Source organism: Macaca nemestrina, chromosome 15 (assembly GCF_043159975.1).
Source record: "Macaca nemestrina isolate mMacNem1 chromosome 15, mMacNem.hap1, whole genome shotgun sequence".
Lineage (NCBI taxonomy): Eukaryota > Metazoa > Chordata > Mammalia > Primates > Cercopithecidae > Macaca > Macaca nemestrina.
In genome coordinates this window covers 60,672,739-60,696,760 of record NC_092139.1, presented here as the reverse complement: position 1 = coordinate 60,696,760, position 24,022 = coordinate 60,672,739, and the positions used below count along the sequence as shown (strand labels likewise).

Below are 24,022 nucleotides of genomic sequence, written 5' to 3'. Positions count from 1 at the left end.
CCATTCTAACAAATATGGATTGCATTTGCATTTTACTGCTAGAACAAACAAAAAGTATTTACACTTGGAAGAACTGTGGCTACACTTCCCCATCCCTCCCTCAGTCCCCACATCATTTGATTCTTGCCAGAAAGAGTACCAGAGGCCACTGAACACATCTCACGTTGTTTTGGGGTGAGTGGCAAAGTAAAATGCCAGCACTGAAGATGGTAAGCTTGAGTTTCACAAGTCATCTATATAAGAGAGAGAAGTAACTACTCACTCCAACTGCACAAAGAAAGTGCCTGGATTAAGTGGACTGTACAACATGAGTTTGTTAAGTACATCCTCCCAGCGGAAAGTTAAATGGCTCTAAGAAATTGTGCTTGCATTTCATTTGATCAGACCTCATTTCCTGGCACCTCAAACACCAAGTTCTCCCAAAATATGGCTAAAATGCTGGCAATATTTGCAGATACCAGTTGTGGAAATTAAACCCAAATAAAGTTATATACAAACTTAGTTTACAGAATACCTAACCCATTCAATTTCTTTGAATAGAGCAAAACAGAAATAAATATCCTTCTTAAATGTATCACCTAATTATCATGGAAAGCCTAGGAGACTTAGGAGAAAAGTAGATCTCTATAGATGTTGCTCAAATATTTGGCTTTCCAGATCAGAGTATTCTCAATGCTATTCGAGTGGAAAATATGATAGGTGATACTTTTAAATGCAAAAATATATGTATCCTGTACTTCAAGCCCAATCTTCATATAATGACTCTAACTTCCAGCCAAGTTGATTTGTTAAATTGTTGGGCTCCAAGGAGCTTCATGGAGGAGTTTGGGTATTTCTTACCTTCTAATTCCTTTTGAAATGCAAGTAAGTCCTTGCACTTGACTTAGAGAAATGCTTACTCCTCGCATAGTGTGTGCACTCACTGGAGAATCCTCTCCCTGCCTTGGACTGGGAAGACCTGAAGTTAAACACGCAGCTCTATGATTCTAAGGGTGGCTCAGGGCACCCCCAAAACAGTCACCTGAGTTACAAACATATTGACAGCTGAAGTAGGTCCTAAACTAGGGGTCACAAAGTCAACTTCTCCTTGCGTGTTATCCGAGGTGCCCTCTGGACCGTGATAGGCAGGAAGTGTGGATGCATTTTAGTGTCCTGGACAAGATTCTCTTGATCTTTCCTTTTCCCATAGGTGGTTCACATCAGGACCTGTTCTCGAGTGTCTGGCAGTCGAAGGGCAATCATGCCACCCCCAACCAGAGAAGCAGAAGCCAGAAGGATGGGGACCACTTTGGTTATCCCAACAAAATAAGCAAATATGGTGTTTCCCAGGATGATGCCAAATTTGCATAATCCATTGAGAATGCTGAAGGCTGTTGCTCTGTAAAAGAAGAAGAATGGAAATAATTCTGACATTCTGAACCTCATTAGATGAACAGGACTGGAATCTTTCTTTTCCTTATTGCAGGGGGAAGAGGGGTACAAGGGAATTTTTTTTTCCTAAATATAAAAATAACACATTCTCATTGTAGTCAAATTTGTAAATACAGAATAATATAAAGATGAATGGATATCTAACCTCTTCACCGAGAGACAATCACCTCTGTTAACATTTTGAAGTATTTTCTTCAAAGGTTTTTCTTTTTTCCTTTTTTTTTTTTCAAAGATATCTATTTAAAATTTTTTTACTGGTACTACATGCTTACTATGGAAATCTTGAAAGGATGAAGAAGTATGCAAAGCAGAAAATGTAAGTGTTCCCCCTGTTAACATTCTCAACCCTCCTGAAGCAGAGACTGCCAGTTGCCCCCAAGTAGCGTTTCCCCAAATGTAGGACTACATTTCCCAGACTCATTTGCTGCTGAGAATGGCCATGTGACTTAGTTTTGGTCAATGGGATGTAAGTGAAAGTGGCGGCAGTTTCCAAGGAGCTTCCTTAAGGGACATTATGGGTGGGCCTTTTGCTCTGTTCCCCTTCATTCTTTTCCTTCTACCCTGCTTCATGATGGAACACAGATGGTTTCATTTTGGACCATGGTGAGTCCATGCAATGAAAAGCAATGAGATAGAAAGAGCCTGCACTACCCACTCTAGACTTTTTCAGGAAAGAAAAAATGCAATGCTTAACCTTCTCAAGACCACAGCAATGTATTTGAGGTTTCTGTCAGCCACAGCAAAACCTAATCCTAATTATGATCTTTCAATCCCACTTTCCAGTGAGAACTATTACTAATCATTTATTCTTTCATGACCCCATCTGTATGCAGAGGCAATATTCCCAATACTACCTCTCCCCAAGTGAAATCAAATGTTTCTTTCTCATACCACAAGTGTATTAAGAAAGTGGGTATATTTTTGTACTTAAAACTCTTCTTTCATTTTTGTCTATAACTGTATCACACTGTAGCTTTATAATCACCAACCCAGTCTTTTTCGTTTGTCTTAGTATTTTTGTTTTTGTATTTTCTTGGATCTTTTAACATATGTACTTTTTAAAATAAACTTTTTTCAAGTTCCCGGGGGGGAAAAAAAACTTGTTGAATTTTGAATGAACTCTTTTATGTTAGAAAAAATCTAAATACAATTTGACATTTTTGTAAGATTGAATCTTCTTATCCAAAATTAAGTATATCTTGTCTCTTAAATATATATACATTTATTTATATTTATATAAACATACTAATTTATATATATAATAAAATATATATATTTATAAAAGCATAAATATATATAATAAAAATATAACTAATTTATCTATATATAATAAAAATATACTAATTATGTGCTATTAATTATATATATTATCATAATTATATATAAATACATAATCCATAAATATATACATTTTCTGAGACAGGGTCTGTCTCTGTCACCAAGACTGGTGTGCAGTGTTGTGATCCTAGCTCACTATAACCTTGAACCCCCAGGGCTCTAGCAGCTCTTCCCATCAGCCTCCTGAGTAGTTAGGACTACAGGCACATGACACTATACCTAGCTAATTTTCTAATATATTTTGTAGAGATGGGATCTCACTATATTGCCCAGGCTGATCTCAAACTCCTGCCTTCAAGCAATCCTTTTGTCTCGGCCTCCCAAGTCACCAAGCTGGCATATATTTATCTTCTCTTATGTGTCTTTTTAAAATATCTCTTAGTAAAGCTTTATGGTTTTCTTCATTTAAATGTTTCACTTGTCAAGTTGATCCCTAATTATTTTATGATATCTGCTGTTATTAAATGGATTTGAATTGCATCTTTAACTTTTTCAATATATTTTAAAACCTACACATAATTTAGTTTTCTTACTGACCACCTGACCAAATTGTCTTTTTCTCTCTAGTAGTCTCATTAGTTAATTCTCTTAGGTTTCCTAGATGTAAAATCACATCATATTCAAATAATAATCATTTGTCCTCCTGTTATTTTGTGTAAAACTTAGCAGTTCTTTGACTCAAATGAGAGGGGCTCCAAATATGACACATTGTGCTCTTCCTTAGTTATCTATATCCCAACAGCTCTGTCACCAATTTTGGAAATATCACTCAGGTTTTTGCAGAATTTCATTTACACACCTTCCTTACCATTTCACATTCCTTTTTGAACACAAGGCCTCTTATCTTCTTTCCTTAAAATTCACAATTTCCCCTCCACAAAGAAAAACAATTACTAAGTAATGACTTTCACCCTATGCCTTTAAATCAGGCCTCTTCCCATATATGACCTGTGCAAAATAAAAGTGACCCCTGGGCCTCCCTGCCACATTCTCTGCAGATTCCCTGGACTTCATGCTGCCTCCTGAGCTTTATTTACCTCCCTGCCCCTGTGCTATTTCAGTTCTTCACTTTTTTGCCTTATCTCCCATTGGCAGGTCTGTTCTCTCTTATGGATTACATGACACATATGGTTTTGCCAACTTTTCACTCTTATTTCCTTCTCCTGGACATAGTCTGCTCCCATCCTTTGCTTCTTGCCATCCTTCCAACCTTATCAAGCCCTAGCCTGCCAACTTTCAGGTCTATGCCGTCCCCCATGCAGGAGAAGCTCAACGTAAGAGACGTTTGTTTCATGGAACAGCAGAAAGACCACGATGGCCATGCACAGCATGAGATTCAGGGAGCAGGTAGACTTCTGACCAAAGAAACCCAAACCAGTCCCTGAGGAAAGCCCATGGAAGAACTGACCTCTGGTTGGTGGGATACAGCTCCACTGTGATCACATCCAGAGCATTCCAGGCTGCAATGCTTGTCCCACAGAACAGGCACTGCCAGCTGACCATCGCAGACTGGCTGTTGCCAAAAAACAGGAAGGAGCAGCAGACTGCAGAGATTAACATGGAGCCACCTACAGAGGGAGTTCAAGGTCAAAAAGAAACATGAGGCCTGTGTCTTGCACACGGCTATCACTCACAGTTCTCATCCCATCTCCCAGCCTCACTGGTACACCTGAAGCCAAGGCTACCTGAAGTATTAGGTTCATCCTCCACACAGAGAGAGCACAGCTGGAACCCTCCCATGGCACCCCAGCCATGGCATTAGAGCCCTCTGCATGGGTCAGATCACCAGACTTAGAAAGGCTTCTGAAGTCACCACACTAAGGTGCTGCCCAGCTCAGAATGATGGGACAGGGCAGATAGGGGCATTTGTTGAGAATCTATTATGTACCAGACATTGTTCTAGGTGCTTGAGCTACATCAGTATCAGTCAAAAAACAAAAACAAAACGTCAGTCTTGATTTGAAACCAGGATGTCAAAGAGATTTGTGCCTCTTGTTCAATGCAGCATTATTCACAATAGTCAAAATATGTAGTCAACCTAAGTGGCCATAGATGACTGGATAAAGAAAATGTGGTTTACATACACAATGGGATACTATTCAGACATTAAAAAGAAAGGAATTCTGGCAGTCACAGTGGCTCAATCCTGTAATCCCAGCACTTCAGGAGGCCAAGGTGGGTGGATCACTTGAGGTCAGGAGTTCGAGACCAGCCTGACCAACATGGTGAAACCCTGTTTCTATGAAAAATACAAAAAGTAGCCAGACTCGGTGGTGCACACCTGTAATCCCAGCTACTTGGGAGGCTGAGGCATGATAATTATTCGAAGCAGGGAGGCAGAGGTTACAGTGAGCCGAGATGGCGCCACTGCACTCCAACCTGGTGACAGAGCAAGACGCTATCAAAAAAAAAAAGAGAAAAAGAAGGAAAGAAGGAGGGAGGGAAGAAAGGAAGGAAGGAAAGAAGGAAGGAAGGAGGGAACGAAGAAAGGGAGAGAGAGGAAGGTAGGAAAAGAGAAGAGAAGAGAAGAGAAGAGAAGGGAAGAGAAGGGAAGAGAAGGGAAGAGAAGAGAAAGGAATTCTGCCATTTAGGACAACATGGATGAACCTGGAAGGCAGGATGCTAGATACAGTCCATGGGGTAAGCCAGACACAGAAACATCATCTCACTTTTCAAGATCTACTACATAGCATGGTGACTACAGTTACTAAAAATGTATTGTATATTTCAAAATTGCTGAGAGTAAATTTCAAATATTCTCACCACAAAACATATATATGTGTGGTGATGGATATGTTAATTAGCTTGGCTTAATCATTCCACCTCGTATATATGCATCAAAATATCACATTGTACCCCGTAAAAATACACAATTATAATTTATCCATTGAAAATAAAAACATAATTTTAAAAAATCCATTTTTATGAAACTTATAACCTGGTGAGAACACACCTGTACATGGGCTACTGAAGGGAAACCTGAAGAAAGGCGGTGCTATTCTGAATTTACCAGAATCCCCACCCCAGAGATCTGACCTGCCCTTTTCAGCCCTACTCTATACTCTGTACTCTATACATGTGCTCTGTGAACAATACTCTCTACTTACTAACCCCATGGACTTTCTTATCAGTTGGGAGGGGAAAGTGGCTGGAGTACCTATTCCCAACTCCTCCCCTGGGGTAGAAGGCCTTTTCTGGCAATGGCTGCATTCCTCCGAGACCCCAGTTCCTCCCAGGTAGCTCTTGTTCCATGGTTCCAGCCCCCACAGGGCTCTGTGAGTGCAACTGCTCCCCCTTGTACTCATAGCCATAGAGGTGGTAACTGCTTCTCACTTTTGCTAGTGTCTGGGTGCCTCACCTGCCTTATTTGTTTCCACAACCCTGCCCACACCTCTAAAAGCCCTATGAGTAAGGTTTCCTTACTAGAACTATCTGGGGTGAATCCCTTTTCCCCTCCGGGAATCTAAGTATGCAGTCCACGAGGTTAGCCTCGCAGGGGTCCCAGCAGCGTGGAGAAGTGCAGCTCAGATCTCTGGGGTGGGGATGGGAGTGAACAGAAAATGAGCAGCACAGCCCTTATAGAGCTAATAGGAGATCCCATCCAAAGAAGACTGTCAAAGCCTGCCCAAATCCAGTAAGTTCAGCCTGGAGGAACTTGGTATGCAAACTCCAAGTCCAAGGTGGATGCAGAACATGGCAAAACAGGTTGCAGCCCAGGAAAGTGACTGGTGATGAGGTGGAAATAGGGTGAACAGAAAGGTGGGAAGGAAGCAGGTCTCAAACAACCAATCGGAACACAGGGCACGAGTGCCCCACCAGGCACCAGGACCCTGAGGGAGGAAGGTATTCCAGTTGGCAAGAAGCCGGAGACCGACCTGGCCTCAATAAGAAACGCCTCCCCAGGGATGGGCCTCAGCCCGGAGTGTCACCCTCAGACCTGGGGCTGCAAGACTAGTGCCAATCCTTGCTGATGAACTAGGAAATGATAACTGCCCAACTGGATCCTGCCCACTCTGGGAAGCGGTAGGGCTGTGAGCAGGTGCCTGGTAACCTTTTTCCAAAAGCTAGGAGAGAACTAGAACAGGGGAAACTGGTATGCCTAGGACCCCAAGTGCTCTGTAGACAATACCCTGTACATCCATACATCCCTCAGAGGGGCCAGCCACGGGGCTTGGCTTACAGTAAATGCTGGCAAACACTTGATAACCACAAAACATGATCATCTGACAAATCAGCTAATACTCAGGGAGGCCTTCCCTGATCCTTCAACTCCGTTAGATGTTCCTACTATAAGTCCCCAGGGCTCAGTGTACTTCCACTTCTATAATTCTTATTCCTCTTGTAATTGGGAGGCTTGGGTGCAAATGCCAGCTTACGTACTACCTGTGTGACCATGAGTGAGTTGCTTCACCTTTCTGTGAGCTGTTTCACTGTCACCATCTCTAAAGTGTTGATTAAATTAGTGCCTACCTCATAGCGTTATCGTGAGGGTTCAATGCGTTAATATTGAACACATGTTCAACATTAATAATATTCAGTAATAATAAGCATGTCATAGTGTTGAGGTAAATGAAATTTCTAGTTGAAGTCTGCCTCTCCCAACAGATCATTTGCGCCATAAGCACAGGGATATTGTCTGTTTCAATTACTGTTGCATTCCCATTGCCTCCCACCCAGCCTTGAGAGAATAAGTACTGTATAAATAAATGTTACTGAATGAATAAATGAGTGGGTAACAGCCTAATCAGGAAAACTTCTACTCCACTGATAACAAGAAATGACTTGTACACTACGAAGAGCCCAGCAGATTAAGCAGAACAAAAATGTGCTTGCAGATTTTCTAGCTGGGGATAGGGCTATTTCAAAGTGGTTCCCCCACATCCCATATCCCAGTGAAATAGGTATTAATTGAGCACCTCATCTTTACCATGCACTGCCAATATCACAGTCGACCCACTGCACGTCAGGCCTTTTACTAAAGACTGAAGGGCAGAGAGTCAAAGAAGGCCCTGTCTGAGCTCTTAACAAGCTTGCCTCTAGCTCAGAAACAAAACAGAGACATTCACAAGAGAGTAGGCTATAAAGAATGATTAAATATTAGTTCTAGATCTCTCATTGGAGAGCATGCCTTTATTTAGCATTATAGGAATTGTTTTGATCTGTGATGTATTCACTATAAGAAGGGCTTCAGTGGTGAGGGAAAGGATGTCTGCTGTCTCACCATTCCGCCTGCCCCTGTGCCCAGCCACACCGCCCTCAGTCTACTTCCATGAGGGAACATGTGGCAGGTCGTTAGGTGGTGGGACGTTCTCGTCGACATGGGCACCCACCCCATCCTTATAACCCTGCCTCCCCCAAAACTTCCTCAGCTGCTTCATGAACAGACCAGAGACTCCACTGGTAAACTCTGGGACTCATAAGGCTGGTGACAAATGGCAGAAGTGTCACATCTGCTCTCATACCCCTATCTCATTGAGGCAAACAGAGGTATTATTTTAACAATGGAAATGGAAGCTCAAGGAAGCTCAAAGAAGTTGACTTGGGTCAACACATAAAGCTAATCTTGGCAGAGATGGAGCCACCTGACTACCAGCCAAAATTTTTTTTTAAGATGACAACCTGTAGTGTCTTCTGCTGAAAGCTTGGTGTTTGGAGCTAACCTAGGAAAGAGGCCATCTTCATCTGTTCTGGTCAGTTCAGCAGCATTGCTGAGTGTCAGCTCTACTGCAGGCACTGCGCTGGACACAGGGGTCACGGAAATGAGTAAGCCATTGTCCTTTCCTCCATAGGGCCTCAGGACTAACCAGGCACTCCCTCTAAGAGAGGAGAACATGAAGTCTGCCATACCTAAGAGATGACTCCACCCTCACCACGAGATTAAAAAGCTGAAGTCACAGGCACTTCTCATGCTCACCATGCTGCATATGCATGCTACTATTTATAATAGTGATATTCAGTATGAGCCAAATGCCAGGAAAAGAATTCCTTTCCATGAAGACCTGATCAATTTCCTCTTCTCCAACAAAATGACTTTATGATTTATTTTGTTTCGTTTTGCACATTGCTGCTAGGAATCTTCGTATTAACTTTCCTAATCAACGACCTCCCTAAGGCAGGTCCCTAATGGCATGTTTATTAATAACATGTTGTCCACTTCCCCACCCTTGGCCTTGACTCATATTCTAATTTACATTTTCCCTGGTCCTCAATGTGTACATTTTGCTTCTTGTTTACCATTCATAGCATGTATTTCTGTAACAAATTGTTGCAAGTCCCGATGGAAAGAGGCAAGGCATACATGAATATAGCTACCATTTTTGAGAACCTACAATGTGCCAAGTATTACAGGTACCTCATGTTCAATTCTCACAATACCCTACCAGCTAGATGTGGAAATCGTTCTCTTATAAATAAGGAAACTGAGGTCCAGAGAAGCAAAGGAACACATTCAAGGTCAAACGGCCTTTCGATGATGTCTTCAACATGGCTCTGTCCAACTCCAAAGCCTAAAGTGGTATTGCTATTAAATAATAAAAGTAATACAGTTTACCTTCAAACATCAAACCATCATCCAGGACCATTGTATATATTTTTCTGACAATAATCTGATGAAGAGACAGGGTGGATATTATTACTACCCTTATTGAAGTGCTAATAGATTAAATGACTGTCACAGAATTTCTCTGTCAGGAAATGAACAAAAATCCCTCGCCTAGACCAAAGATTCTTGACTATTTCCAAGGAGCTCTGGAGTTTTCTACAGGCACGCATCCTTGGCTCTATAGCTCCATGTGCGATCTTACTTGTTGGGTTTATTGTGCAATAATTACTTAATAAAAGGGAAAATTTCCCTGCTTTAATACACTTGAAAGTCACTACCCCAGTGCGTTGGAGCCCAGAAGTGACCCCGCTGACAACTGACCAATCATCTTGAGCCTTCCGATTCTATCCATGAGCAGGGCAGAAATGATGCTTCCGGGTAAGACAGACAGGCTTGCCCAGGAAGCTGACGAGGTAAATCAGGAAGTCATTATCTTGCTCCAAGTCCATGTGGCAGCCCTCCTTCTGCTCCAGAAAGGTGGAGTTGATAAAGCGACAGTTGATGAACTTATGCTCGTAGAGGTCTAGGGAGAGAAGGAAACTTTTGGTTCATGTAAGTGCAAGGGAGCTGGAGAGAGAAAGGCAGAGGCAGGGATGAAGTCTGCCCCCTCCTGTAGGCAGGCTGTGGTAGCCTTTGCCAGTCAGACAGCCTCAGAGTCAAGGTAATATGTGGTCATGTCATCAAGGTATGGATGAATAGAGAAACTTTCAAAAATGTAATGACCTGTTCAAGTTCCTAAAAGCAAGGGGGAATTAAACTAACACTGAGAGACTTAAAAATGCACCCTCTCAGCCAGGTGTAGTGGCTCGCATTTGTAATACAAGCACTTTAGGAGGCCGAGGTAGGAGGATCACTTGAGCTCAGGAGTTCAGGACCAGCCTGGACAACATAGTGAGATCTTATCTCTACATTAAATAAATAAATAAATAAATTTTTCTTTTAAATTAGCTAGGTGGGGTGGTATGTGCCTGTAGTCCCAGATACTCTGGCACCTGAGGCAGGAGGATCACTTGAGCCCAGGAGGTCAAGGCTACATTGAGCCATGGTCATGCCACTGCACTCCAGCCTGGGCAAAAGAGGGAGACTTCGTCTTTAAAAAAAAAAAAAAAAAAAAACTCTCCAGCTGGATAACAGTCCTGTTTGTACTAATCAAGTGACACTGAGACACTGAGGACCATGACAGCTAGGCCTCTCCTTGGAGGCTACCTGGCATAGGGAAGCAGAACACAAGAGAGTTGGTTCCAGATGGAGCCAATCACTCCAGAGCCCCTGCTGTGGTCTGTGCCAAAACCTGAACATTCTTAAAAAATAAAAGCCATTGGCATTAGAACCAGTTTGCAAGTCTTCTGACACCTTCTAAGATCAGCTGTTCTGACAGAGGAAGTCCTAAACAGGATCCCCAGAAACCTGCATTTGGGGAACTGGCCCTGCTGTTGACCCTCTTTAACCTCCCTGAGGCTCTACCTAAAATATCTACAAAATTGGAAGAGTACACCTGATCATCTCCACTGCTTCTCCCAGCTCTGACATTTCCTGACTACATGTGTTTGCAAGAATCTCCATGATCAGAGTATTCAAATGAGGAGGCATCATTCAAACTTGAAATCATAAAATGATATGCCAGTTTTTAATGACACTTAGGAAACTTCTGGAACTCATCATTGTTTCAAGTTCAGTCTAAAAGGAAATTCAGGAAGGTAAGTGCCAGAATGAATTATTAAGAGAGTCCAGAATATTTAGAGACCAGATATTGAAGCTCTTGAGGCTGATATCATAGAGGAAAAAGATGTTCTTATATAAACTATCCCTTGCTGCTGATGCCAAAAATAAAGCATAGATCTGGACATAATGCAAGTAGTTCTGTGGAAAGATTGCAGGTTTTACAGCCAAACCACTGAGGAATGAATCCAAACTCCCTCCACTTGCTAACCATGGCCTTGAGCAAGTTGCTTAAGTCTTAATTTCCTTAACTTGGTTTCCTTAGCTATAAAAGAAGGATAAAAAATAGTACATTTCTCCATTGAGACAATGTAGGTAAAGCCCCCTAATGAAGCTCAGTTGGTTTCCTTATACCCCAACTTCACTTGGTATGTTATTAATTTATAATGAGGGTAGTAAAAGTAACAAGAAGCGGTGAAGTGGTAGAATTTTGTGACTTTTTAAATCACAGAAATCTGGAATAGTATGATTTTAAAATAGTCTTCGTATTTCACTTTATGCACAAAATATGAACAGATGTAATTTTCCCCTTTCATTTATTATTGTGAGAACATGAGTCTTGCATTTTGCAAGTTTCAAATTATGCAAGGTCTTCAAGAATGCATGCATTCCTGCATAAAATGCAGCCCTCCTGGAATGCTAGTTGTTATTTGTGTCATCCTTCGTTCGTACCAAAGACCCTTCGCGTATAGCATCAGCCTCACTGAGATGAGGATATTTGGCTAGAACTTTTGTTTCCATTTCATTTGTGATAAAACTGAGACACAGATAAATTAAATGTCTTAGCAAAGGCTGTGCGCCTAATTTGTGCCATGCCTGGGGCTAAAATCCATTTCCCCACCAAGGCTTGGCATTTGTATCTATGAATACTTTCCTACTCCTGAAGTTCATGCCTGAGCATTTTGATTCTTGGACAACACTAGTTGTCTCTTGTTACAGTCTATTCAGTCTGTTAATCTTCTTACCTACCTGTGTTACAAAAAAGATGGCTGATTCAATGGTACAATTTTTGAAGTAGGTATCTGTTGATGTTACATCTTCAAAATAGCACTCGTCAAAGAATGTGTCCTCAAAGAGTACATGTTTAAAGTACATTCTTGTGAACCTGTGGGAAGAGGTTGAGCTCTGAGTGATTCATCTGAGAAGAAAAGAGACTTAAGACCAAAATGGAAAACACAGCAAGGCAGAAAAAGGAGATCTGCAAGCAAAAGGTGCCAGAGCATTATTTTCAACCCGGACTACTTCCCCACTTCTTAGCTGTTTGTTTATTAGTGGGGAAGGGCTTCAGGATCTGGAAGCCAGTGTCTAGTGTAGGTGCATACGGAGTGCTATGCACCAACCTGGTGGTCTTCAAAGGAAGGTCCACAGACCTTCTGAGTCAGAATCACAGAAATGTGAAATAGTGTGAAATTTAAATATTGATAACATCTCACTTTCTGAGATACTTTTAAATCAAGCAGGTCCCTGGACTGGTCCTAGAAGTTTTGGAAGCCATAGAATTGTGACGGTCTGAGAATCTTTATTTTTTTTAAATTTTCCCAACAAAAATGTGGGGAAATAGGTACTTTTATTCATACTATTGGTAGAATATAATCCATACAGCCTCTTTGGGGAGCAATTTTGCAAAATTTGAAATGCACATTCTCTTTGACCTAGGAATACCACCTCTAGGAATTTATCCTACACATACTTGTCCATGTATTCAAAGAGATACATTCACTGATCTTCATTGCAACACTGCTTGTAACAACAATGGATTACTACCTACATACATATGTAATAGATGCCATATAACGGAATACCATGTGGTCATCATAGTAAATGAGGTAGATCTATATGTGTTAATATGGAATAATCTTTAAGACATATTGTTAAGTTAAAAAATCAAGATGCAACATAGAGTTTATAACACAGGCTCATTCAGGTAAGAAAATGTATGGATACATATGCTTCCAAATATATCTGGAGAGCTACACAAGAAACTGATAGAAATGGTTGTTTCCAGGGAGGTACAATGGAAGTGAGGAATAATACACTCAATTTTCACTTTATACCAAGTGTATGTATTATTTGTTCACTTCTTTTTAAACTCAGTTAATAAGATAGTAAGGCACCTAGACGATTATGAGGTGCAGCCACATGTGGGAGTCACTGCACCTCTCCAACTCCTGCATATTTAATAGGAAAGAACAATGCAACATTTAAAAATATATTTCACATACATTACCATCTTCCTCTGTTGGCTATATTTAACAAGCTTGGTCAAACTTTTAGGCTGGAAACCTTTAAATATGTCTTCATTTGTAAGTAATTACAACACATTCTTTCATTTTTCTATTCATTCACTTACATACTTAGTCTTCTGCAAACACTGAGCATGGTACTAGGTCCTGTGAGTATAGAGAGGAAAGACAAGGTCCCTGCTCTCCAGTCTAATTGGAAAAAAGTGCAAGCAAATAGGCAACTACAATACAGTGGAAATATGGTTTTTTCTCCCCATATTGAAGACTTATCTCCTTTTTTGTTCATTATTTTTATAGTTGCTACATAGAGTAAATCGTCTCACTATTGTTTGGTATGTGACTTCTGATAACTTAGGCACATTCCTCCATCATCTCTTTTTTACCACACAAGGTGAATCAGTTAGAAATCACAGAAACTCCCTCTTTTGATGCCAGTAGGAGTTTCAAACCTTATAAACCCCCGCCTGTGAGTAGGATCCCTCACTCTGCCTCCAGCACCAAACCATTATAAAAACCCTGAGCCGGTCTCCTTCCCTGCTCTCTCAAGCCATTTCGAACTTTCCTGAGAGACCTGCCCTGCTCCCAGTGGACACCCCGAAAGTGGAGATAATTAACATTCCTGTATTCACTTGGTCTGAGAGTGTGGCACCATCAGACACAACATTCAGACTAAATGTTGGTTGAGATCTCTTGGCCTTTGCATGGCATAAACTACAACTCATGCGGTGAGCTTGGTGTCACTGTTCCTATTCACAGGACACACTCGATCTCTAAACCAACTCCAGGACACAGCTGGACATGTGATGTGGCTTGGCGCTGTGTCTCTACCAAAGTCTCCTTTCAAATTTTAACCCTCATGTGTCAAGGGATGAACCTGGTGAGAGTTGACTGGATCATGGAGGCGATTGCTCCACGCTGTTCTCGTGATAGTAAGTTTTCATGAGGTCTGATGGCTTGGTTTAAAAATGTGTGGCAGTTCCTCTCTCCAACTGCCACCATCTAAGATGTGCCTTGCTTCCCCTTGCACCATGATTGCAAGTTTCCTGAGGCCTCCCCAGCCATGCAGGACAGTAAGTCATTTAAACCTCTTTATATGAAGTGCTCAGCCATAGGTACTTCATTAGAGCAGTGTGAAAATGGACTAATAGAATATGCATAGTGGCATAAATTCCCTTCATGTCATAAAATTTTGTCATTATTTTGCTGTATTCTAGTATTTCCCTAAAAATATAGAAATAGGGCTCATTCATATATATATTCAGGAGTCTCTGACCCTTCATGTATTTGATCTATTTCTAAATCTGTTATTAATGAATTGAGCATGTGATAATTAGTACCATCTTTAATGACGTTAAATTAAAAAATTATAATCTTCACAGAAAAGTACAATTTTACAAATATTGTCATAGACATCATCATTATCAACAAAGATAACAAGTCACTTACTCTCAAAATATCCTCTTGTTTTGTAATTCCTCCTTCCTAGACCTTCCCTTCTCCTACAATATTCACAGTGAACTACTGATTTATTTATGTAACTTTAAATTAGTTTATATTCTATAGAATTTATAAAAGTTGTATCTTATGTATGTATGTACTTTTATTTGTTGTACAGGAACAGCTCTTACTTCGTATTCAGAGTGAGGACAATCTATCCTTTATCTGTAGGAGGTGAGGCTTAGTGTGTGGGAAAAACAGAATTTTCCTGCTCAAGATCTCTGTGCCTGGACAGAAACCAAAGAACACGAGAAACACGTCGCTTCAGCCTAGATAGAAGAATTCCTCATAGGTAAGGCAAAACCGTGCCCAGATTCTACACAGAATTAAGAAGCAATAAACTTCAGGTAAACTGGAAAATTACAAGTGCTTGCAGGCTGCATTCTTGCTTTTCCATGTTATGTAAGAGAATCAAGTAAAATCCTTGTTTCTATATAAAAATTCGTAAACAGTGTGTTGGCACAGAGAATGCACCACCCATCTCTTCTACATCAAGTTGTCCCATGGACCAGGCAGGCACCCAGCTACTGCTCTGTGACATTCATCACCTGGTTTGTGCCAAAGACATCCATTCTTGAATCTCCTTCCAGATAATGACTGTGCACAGTAAAGATACTAAGGTGTGGCTGGTTCTGGGCAGATGGAGGATTCCTGGTGGGCAACTGTGCTCAGGGAGGAACCAATGGCCCTGATGGACTTAGCTTGGAACACTGGGCAGTTAGGAAGCCCCATCAGCTTCCCAGCCTTCTCCATCACTCGTTGTAAGATTGGCACTGCAGGCTGACAGTGTCTACAGCCTCACCCGGCCTCCTGTGCATTTTTCTGCCTCCATTAGTTAAAACTGCCTTTGCTACATGTGAGAATATTTATTTCTATAATACCAAAGTTTTCTAACCCAGAAACTTCAATGGTAGGAGCAGAACCACAAATAAAGAGAGGATCCCAGGAGAACTGTTAGATTCAGAGAAATCACAGACCTCCCAAAAAAACAGTTCATCTTCACCTGAGCCTGGAACTGTCCCTATCTTATTTGAGTGCTGAGTTCCCCCTGCAGCCTCCTTCTTTCTCCCTGCATGAAAGTTGTGTCTGGGCTCACACTGATGTCCCTTCCCTTGGTACCTTTCACACAATAATACAGGGCCAAGTACTTGGCTCTCAGACTGTTCATTTGCGGATACGGTGAGTTCTTGGCATTGTTTCTGAAGATAGTGAATCTGCCCTTCCCAGAGTCTACTTAGTATGTTTTCCTTCCTTTGTACTTTACATGTATTACTCACTGAAGCCCCTTCCCTGGAGCCTGGCCGATTCAGCTGATCCAGTAACTACTGAAGGTGGATCCAGAGGCTGCACAGGAGAGTCTCAGGGACCTCACGGGCTGTACCAAGTTTCCCCAGACTCCACCAGCAGCAACTCACACTGCGCACCTGCAATCAAAGAGACACTGTGATCAGAAGCTGCCATACATATCCACTCTTTCTGTCATTCAGGTCCACTCATACTCAATATCCCTCTAACTGTCCATGTATCTATCACCTTTAAAAATAGTGACAAGGAAAACCCAGCTTAGCCCAAACCCCATTGTGAGTCATTTGTGTTCACGCTTGATCACCAAGTGGAAGCACCTGGGAATCGGGCTGGGGCTCTTCTTTCCCAGCTACAGAAAGTGAGCTGGGCTCGTTTTCATCAGGAGAGGGAAGGCCCTCTTTGCTGGTCTCCTCCTCTCTAGCAAGCTCTGGGGTGGGACACCTGAAGAGACAGCAGAGCCCAGGGCAGATGTGAGACTCCTGGAGGAATTGAGAGGCAACGGCAGAATTTGGGACAATATAATTTCTTATTATGTGACTGTGCTATTAAAATTGCTAAACAATTTTTATTTTTTAGCATATTCATATTATACAAATAGAAATATGACTGTATTAGGCGAACTTTAAGAGTTATAAAGAAATAAATAGGAAACAATAATAAAATAGAAGACTTCAACACCTTACTTTCAATAAAGTGTAGAACATCCCGAAAAAAATTCTTAAGAAGCCAGTGCACTTGAACAATACCATTCATCAAAGTAACCTAATAGACATTTACAGATCATTTCAACCAACAGCAGCATAATATGCATGCTTCCCAAGCACAGATTAAATATTCTCCATGATAGGTTATATGTTAGATAAAAAAATACATCACAATATGTAAAAATGTAACATCAGCTGTTCTCTTTCTCAAAATCGGTGTGCCACCAACCTTTCAAATGCTTTTTGTAAAGCTACGATTATCATATTACAAGTAACCGACAAGGGCAGAAGCAGAAAAATAAACTACAGACCAATATTCCTAATATAAATAAATAAACCACCTGCACAATAATGGTCAACTAAATTCCACAAGACTTTAAAAGAATCATACACCAATACCAACTCAAATTTACTTTTGAAGTGTACCGCTAATTCAATATCGGCAAATCAATAAATTGGACATGCCAAATTCAGAGAATAAAAGAAAAAATCCTATTAACTTCTCACCAGACACAGAAAATTCCATTTTAAAATGCAAAACTCCATCATAAAAATACTCTAAACAAACTAGTAATACTGGAAAATAACTTGTAAATAATAAAAGTCATTACAAAAATCCATAGCTATCATCCTATTTAATGGTGAAACATTAAAATACTTTGTCCCAATATCTGCATCAAGGCAATAATAAATGTGGAGTCATCTTAGTTCTAAGTTTCAAAATTAATTACAAAAATTGAGTATGAATAACAGATGGTAGTGACATAAAAGCATATGGAGAGCTCAAAAATAAACTGGTATCTTGATGGCAAACTAATTTCAACATGAAAACCAACAATAAACAATGGCTAAATCATAGTCCCTCCCAAAGAGGGTATTAGAAAAACTGGATGTACACATGGAAAGAATTAATAATTTTAGGTTAGAATTAATACAAAAAGCAATTCTAAATTAGTTAAAGTGTTAAATGAATGGCCTGCAATTGTAAAATTTTCTCTCCCGCAAAATACTTCAGAATGATTTTCTAGATTTTACATTAAAAGCACAGACAACAAAAGCAGAATTGAACAAGTGGGACAGCATCAAAACAGAAAGATCCTGCAAAGCAAGGAAAAAATTCCTACAGAACAACCTACAAAATGGGAGAATATAGTTATGAGTCTTACATCTGAAAAATTGTGAATATCCAAAATATAGATGTGAATTTTAAAACTCATTAGCAAAATTTAATAGCCTAATTATAAACTGTTCTGTTTTACACCTTAAAATTTTTTTAAGAAAGTAGATCTCATGTTAAAGTTTGTTCTCCATGGGCAATTATATGTTTTATGGTACAACAGGCTAGGCTGTACCTTACAGTTATTCAATCCAACAGGAACCTAGGGGTGTTGTAAATATCCTTTATAAATGTTATTAAAAGTGTCATCAGTTGCCTCTGGGTTAGGTAAATTGTCATTGATAACCCCGGGTGGGCTTGATTCCGTCAGAGCAGAACTGGAGTAGGTGAAATTCCATGGTGATCACACTTCAACTCTCTCTGAGACTTCCAGCCTCCACTTTCTCATGACTTATCTTAGGGACATTGTAAATCCCTAGACATCCCCCTAAACTGTCATCCTCTACATCTCAGAAAAGTGGTATGTATATCTGTAGCTTGTTAAACCTAAAAAACAGACATAAAGAGACTCTAAAATAAAATAATGATTATTTGAGGATGGCCATCACAATGGGAATATACAAGGTTGCATTCAGGTAGGTAAAGGAAGACAAGGATTTTGAAAGAAAAATGAGGAGGGTTGGATGAGTAGTTTTGAGACAACTATTCCAGGCTAGAAGGATGAACAACAAGGGTGACATCAGTGTAAGGTTGGATAAGCAGTTGCTGGGCAGATGTACTTGGAGAAGTAATTATTTTGTGGTTGAGGTGGCCTTTGTGCAAGGTTGTGGTTTTGCAGTCTATTTACTATAGATCTTGTTATCAGGGATGAGTGTGAGAACCCTCCCTCATGGCCTTCTCCAGCTTCATTCATCAGGGTTTTAATACTAGTGGCTCCATTTTGATTCTGACAACTTTGACACCCACTTTGTAACACTACTGCTGAAGAAGGTGACTCAATGACAGTTTGCAGAGCACAGGATCAATTCCACATCCACGTCTCATGTTGACCAAGCAGGCTTATCCCCTGCAGTTCCCATTGGTCATTTTCATTCCCAGATGTGTCTAAACACAACAAAGTGTAGGGTCCTGAGCAATGGGGGTGAAGATAGTCTCATCAGTCTCCCCAATGTGGCTGCAGGAGCCACAGCTTGAGACCCATCTGAGCTCCAGGAAAAGAGCTTGAGCCCTGGAATTTAGACCACAGAAACCACATTTTATTTTTCAGGGAACAGGAAAAGCCAATTAAAAGGGAAGAACAACAACTAAAAAGAAATAAAACAAAACAAAACATGGATTGCAGACAAAAGGATCACCAGATTAGTGCTGGTTCTGATTTGCATACTTCAGTGTCAGCAGGAGAAGGATCAGACAGGAAACCTGTGAGGTTCTACATGACACTGACACTAGCCCAGCCCCTCTCATTGTTGTAATCAGAATCCCTAAAGACTGTTCTAGTCAGGGAATCTTTCCAAAGTTCCTGTCCTGAGTCTGATTGGAGAAGACTCACCAGGCACCCCTGAGTTTCCTCAGGACTCTGATTCTGGTGATCATGGTTGAGGACTTTTCATCTCTGTAAGCATCAATCTGTATTTTGTGCATGTGAGAATAGATTATCATATTAAAATAATCATTTTAAAAATATGTAGAGATGACATTATTAGGCACAGAATTCCAAACTTAAAGAGGTTCACTAGAGAAGCTGAAGATGAAGATGAAGTCCCACATCCTGACAGGAAATCAGCCTCCGTGTGCACCTGCCTCTGGGGTTGACTCTGGTCAATGGGTCCTGAGCACCCCTGCAGCTGATTCTCCCTGCAATGTTCCTGCAGGGAGGTTTCTGTATGGGCTGACACTGGCTTCCCCTCACTGCGTGCCTTTCGCACGGTAATAGAAAGCCGTGTCCTCAGCTCTCAGACTGTTCATTTGAAGATACAGTGTGTTCTTGGCATTCTCTCTGGAGATGGTGAATCTGCCCTTCATGGAGTCTGCATAGTGTGTGCTACCCCTACCATCACTAATAGCTGTGCAATTGTTCTGTGATAAACATTAAACAACTATCACATTTTTAGTTATGTTTAACTATGTGTATAAATTATGTTATTTAGGAGTCAGTGGTTTCTTCATTTACAGATGTAAAAGTGAACCCACACGTGGAGGGGCTCTGTATGTGTCTAAGGGCTTTTATCTGGCATGAGTGAGTCCTAGTATCTGGGCCTGTGCTCCTCACAGCTGGCCTTATTGCTCTCTTATCCAGCGCTAGAACAGAGCTAAACGTGCCTAGTGTGTTTTGCACAATCTGCTTTCTGTCATGAGAACCTGTGTGATTTTGCTGCATTCACCTAAAATTACAGAGAAAAGATTCAGACAGATAAATGTTTAGGTATACCTGACATTTAACATATTTATTTGTTCCTGCCTGTCATTCCTTTTTCGTCTAAACTTTCAGTTGTTCACTTGAAATACATTTTATGTTTTCATTGACAGATAATAAAAATTCACATATTTAACCTGTAAAATAGTAAAAGTTGAAAAAAAATCTCTATTTTCAAGAAGGTGACAAGTCAGCTCCCCTCAGCATTCCTCTTGCTTTTTTTATTTGTTTTTTGAGAGGGAGTCTCGCTCTGTCGCCCAGGCTGGAATGCAGTGGTGCCATCTCAGCTCACTGCAAGCTCTGCTTCCTGGGTTCCTGCCATTCTCCTGCCTCAGCTTCCATAGTAGCTGGGACTATAGGCGCCCATCACCACACAGGGCTAATTTTTTTTTTTGCATTTTATTTGTAGAGACGGGGGTTTCACTGTGTTACCCAAGATGGTCTCGATCTCCTGACCTCATGATCCACCTTCCTCAGCCTCACAAAGTGCTGGGATTACAGGCATGAGCCTCTGCGCCTGGCCTCCTTTTGCTCTTCTATATAGTTTTTGTTTTTTTTCCTTCCCTTCTTCTACTATTTCTTTATAAAACTACTGATGTTTTCATATTTCTTTAGATTAGTTTTTATTTTCTAGAATTTATAAGAATACAGTAATCTATTTGGCTTATTTTTCTCAGTAGAAATACTGAGAATTAAACCTTTTTGTTGTGTGTGTTTATTTCTTATAAATAATGGGTAGCATTTCAGCAAACAAATTTAGCATAATTTGTGCTTCTATTAAGTTTCTAATCGATACCTGAAATTTTTATTACTCTATGTCTTACTAATAAGTCTGCTACCCAGCGAAGTAATGTACATAGATTATAAATTATATAAACATATTTCTTTTTACAACAACAATAACAGATTAAACAAGAGAATGTGCTGTTTGGCAAATATTCTTTAATGTTTCAGATAATTGAAGTTATGAGATAGAAAACAATCCTGTAAACCAAGGAGTATCCATGACTAATCTCGATAGATTTAGGAAGTTCAGTTTTCCAAGATTAAGGACATGCCTGTGACACCACCTCAGGGAGTCCTGATGACATGTGCCCAAGGTTGTGGGGCACAGCTTGATTTTATAGACATTAATCAATATATGTAAGATGTACATTGGTTTGGCTGAGAAAGGCAGGACAATTTGAAGTGGGGAGAGAGCGTCCAGATCATAGGTAGGTATGAGAGAAATGGTTGCATTCTTTTGAGATTCTGATTAGCCTTTAACTGAATGCACAATTTACAGGAAGAGTCACGGAGGCCTTAGTCTGCCTTAGCGAAACAATAGAGCACAGAGAGCAATCAGATATGCATCTGACTTACATGAGCAGAGAAATGATGCTGATTGTCCTTGGTCCACAGAGATTTTCCTTGCGGTCAGATTTCGAAGGAAATATGTAGCTTTTAAAAACCTTAGCAGCTATCATTTTAGGGAAAGAATGGGAGGTGGGTGTGTTGCAAACAGTTTCCAACTTGACTTTTCCTTTGGCTTAGTGACTCGGAGGTCTCAAAAATTTATATTCCTTTCACAAACATGGTAATCTTGGGAGAAACAAGTTCTTATAGAAAGAAACATAGCCATGATGTTAGCTAAACTGAGGCAGAGGCTGCCATATGAAATAGAGTCTATTACAATTAAAAGCTACAAACATGTATCGGGTCATTTAAATTCCAGTGTGGTAAACGTGCTGTAGTGTGAAATTCTCAGGAACCACATACTGAAGGGCACTGATAAAGTGAATTAAATATGGCCTGAGAAGGACTCCATACTTCTGTGTTTGAGTCTTGGTGGACAAACTGTAACCTACCTGAATAGGGTGACAACACTGAAAACCTAATATAGGAGTATGCACCTGTAACACTAGTTGAGTTTTGGCCAATTCCTGCAGCCATACCTTAACCACTCATACACTCTTGAGTGTGCAAACTGCTTTTTAAAAAGAAGGCAAATGTGAAACTGTAGCAAATCCAGCAGTTCCTGTACCTCATTTCTAATTTCTGTACATCATTTTTTAAATCTATAAATCTTCTTCAGCCACGTGGCTGAACTAAAGTCTCTTTGAATCTGCTATAATTCTGGGGGCTGCCTGATTCATGAATCATCCATTGCTCAATTAAACTCATTTAAATTTAATTAAGCTGAAGATTTTCTTTGACCAGCATTCTTATCCTGCTGAATCCCTTTGCCCTAGAATGGGGACAGTCAGAAAAATCTTCCTTTCCTAAAGTGTCTGTCTAAGAGAGAGGGAGAGCCCATACTTCTGAAATGCATTCAGACCCACCTCCCTCATCAGCACTACAGAACTAAGGTATTACCTACCCTGCAGGGGCAAGACACTGAAACCATTACTCCAGAGGTGCTGGTGGAGCTCTAGAGGAAATGGGATGAAAACCAAGGTTCTCAGCGAGGTTCCATCGAGATGCACCTCCACTCTGTCATGAAATCAAATCCTTAATTTGCAGGGCATGGCAGCAGATCTAGGAGGTGATGATGATGGTGGAGAATATACTATCTGTGCTGTGGGATGGAACAACTGGGAAAAAACAGGAGAAAATAAATGTTTTTAACTCAGTAGACTTCAAGCTACTTACATGTTAATTAGGCAGAATATTTCCAAGCTAAAGACCTGATCTAGCATGAGAAATAATATAGAGATGACACATGGAGAATGCAACAGTGGGAAGCTGAGGATCAAGTTCTGATGTTCGTTTACTGATATTTGTCCCCTGGCATGTCCAGAACCTCATGAGTACAGAACTCCTCTAATACACAAACAAACTCTCACAGGACATGCTCCTCAAAATGATCTCACCTTCAAATGGAACATTACCTCAACCTTTTTTGGGTTTTGCCCCCTACAAGTTGAATTCCTGGCATGAGTCTGTCTCTCAATATTTGCACATATTGAATTGATAAAATTATTTTTCTTCTACATCTTCTAACTATAAAGATATCTGAAAACTCTAAAATTTTCTTTTCAAATTTGGTTCTCATTGACTCATTGGGCTGGGTAAATGCCCAAAGTATGACAGGATATGGAAAGACACAATGGTAGTTTTTGCTAAATTGTTTATGTTTTATTTTACTTTTATTTTCAAAAATAAAGATGATGCCTCACTATGTTTCACAGGCTGACGTCGAACTCCCTGGTTCAAGTAATCTTCCCACCTCAGCCCCTCAAATTTCTCAGATTATAGCTGTAAGCCACTGTGCCTGGATATTAATTACTCATTTTAAATTTTTAATAGCATTTTTGTTTTGAAATAAGTGTAATTCAGGTGCTGGATACATTTTCTCCTCTGACTCCTCTGCACCAGGTCCAGGGCTGACATCTGTGTCGAGTGGGTTCTGGGCCTGCCCTGCAGCTCTGCCCTCACCCTGCAGGGGAGGACGCTGTTTGGGCTCACAGAACATCTTCTCCCAATGTTGCTGTCCCAGAATGAAGGGGCTGTCCACAGTTCACAATGCTCTTTCAGTGGCATCTATTGCTTTTGAAATTATCTTTTGAAACAATGATTTGGCATTACCTATACCCAGTAAACTGCAAGGAGAGCCCAAGCACAGCCTTTTATGAAAACACCAGAGAATCTCTTCCCTCGGACTGTCAAATGCAA

General features: G+C 40.5%; 1 pseudogene; it reads right to left on the bottom strand.

Moving 5' to 3' along the window:
• Window positions 1-406: 406 nt before the first annotated feature.
• LOC139358361 (synaptic vesicle glycoprotein 2B-like) lies at window positions 407-23,822 on the bottom strand (annotated as a pseudogene).
• Window positions 23,823-24,022: the final 200 nt, after the last annotated feature.